Below are 2,143 nucleotides of genomic sequence, written 5' to 3'. Positions count from 1 at the left end.
AATAAAAGCTAATTCAAAATATTAATGCTGTAATATAACACATAAAAAATACTAGACCAGCAAAATCAAGTGAACACCATTCCAGTCTGGGATTGATAAAAAAAAAAAAAAATGTTTTTAAAGATTTTTCTGAGTTTATGCACATCAAAAAAAAGTAGGCCTACATGCCTGCAGAAAGCAATGGTGTACGTATTATTCAATATTTCAATGCATATGTGACTGAAAATGACTTAAAACACAAATTTCATAAGTGCATATCCTTGAATACATACACTAGCTTGTGAGCAAGTGTATACATGTGCACACTGAGCTCTCTCCTCATGAGGACGTGTACATCTGTCAACCCCAGCAGGAGCTCTAGAGGTGAACTCAGTCTAAGAGCCGTCAATTCCCAAACAAACAAGAAAATCTCCAGTGGCCCCTGCCGCCCTGCAAATCATCTCCGGATAATGTGCCTAAGAGGTGCTGAAGCTGACAGGGAAGGACATGGATCAGAAAGCAGCGATGGAGGATAATTAACTCCTCCGTGAGCACCGCCGATCGATGCAAACATGCCTCTGATTGATTCCAAGGCTACGAGAGCAGAAACTGAAGTGTTTTTGCTTTGAATTTGCACATCCCTTGAGCACCAACAGGTGTGCTACCTAGGCCCAGCTATGAAAACTGAATGTCAAAGTGTGTAATCAACAGTGCTGTGTAATCATTGTAAGAAGTCTAAGCCAATTATCTCCCATCATATGCGGCGTTAAGGAGTGGTCCCACTGAAAGCAGATCAGCCTGTTTTCTCATATATAGAGAGGAAGGGTGGAAGATTGTAGGTCAATTGACTTTTCCACCTTTGCTTTCTATGAAAATCCATGTAAGAAAGAAAAATCATGCTTTGGTAAATCATAATTATGACATAAAAGTAACAATTTCGACAAAACGTATGACATTATGAGATAGTAATTAGATTAGATGAGATATCAAGTCATAATTATGAGATATGACACAGAAAGTTATGATTATCACATAAAAATAGAAACTGACATACTAAGTCATTATGAGATAAAAAAAGAATGAGATAAAGTTATGAGAACAAAATTATAAGATAAAAAAAAAATCAAAATTATACAAAAGTCTTAATTCTGAGATAAACTGAAATGATGACATACTAAGTCATAACTATGAGATGAAAATTATATTTTTACACCATAATTATGACTTCTTGTGTCTTATGATCTCATTATTATTTCGACTGTTTATGTCATAATTATGATTTGCCATGTTTTTTTTTCTTATGTGTTGAAAATGGACTTCTGTAGGTTACTGTTGCTTGCTGAGATTGTATGAATATTATTTGTAGATAAATTTGAATTAATTATGACATTGTAAATCATTTTTATTTTTTAAAGAAACTATTCAATTACGCATTGAGTGTCATAAGACAAAAGATTCATTTTAAAGGAGTTCTACATGGCAACAGTTGCTTAGCTAAGACTGATGAATAATGATTTTTAAGGCAGGGCTTAGCAAAGGGTCAGTTGTCCAGTATACAGCCGGGGAAAGAGAGAATGAGAAAGTGCCTTGGTATCGTAATCATTTGTCAAAGAGAATTAAAGACGGGTGCTGCAGCCTCTGAATGCTCAGAGAGACACGGCAGTGTAGATAGACAGGAGTGGACATACTCTCACTCAAGCTCACAGATAAAAGATTGGCACTTAAGTAGATTTCACTTATCAATCCATCCCAGCAGTTATGCTGCTAGAGCCACACTCCTTGAACAGCATCAATACACAGGTGAATCTTATGAAACCTGTCAAATCTTGTACAGGTCACATTTCACCCCAAATAAATAAGAAGAAGTGAAAAAAGGAAATTATAATGAGCATAAAAAGACCATTAAAGGGGTCATATGATGTTGCTAAAAAGAACATTATTTTGTGTATTTGATGTAATGAAATGTGTTTATGCGGTTTAAGGTTCAAAAAACACATTATTTTCCACATAATGTACATTATTGTTTCTCCTCTATGCCCCGTCTTTCTGAAACACGTCAATTTTTACAAAGCTCATCGGTCTGAAAAGCTAGGTGTGCTCTGATTGGCCAGCTATCCAGTGCATTGTGATTGGCCGAATACCTCAAGCGTGTGACAGAAATGTT

Source organism: Sinocyclocheilus anshuiensis, unplaced genomic scaffold (genome assembly GCF_001515605.1).
Source record: "Sinocyclocheilus anshuiensis isolate Anshui unplaced genomic scaffold, SAMN03320099.WGS_v1.1 scaffold538, whole genome shotgun sequence".
In the NCBI taxonomy this organism is placed as follows: domain Eukaryota; kingdom Metazoa; phylum Chordata; class Actinopteri; order Cypriniformes; family Cyprinidae; genus Sinocyclocheilus; species Sinocyclocheilus anshuiensis.
The sequence above is the reverse complement of the archived record's forward strand: the minus strand, read 5'-3'. Positions refer to the sequence as shown.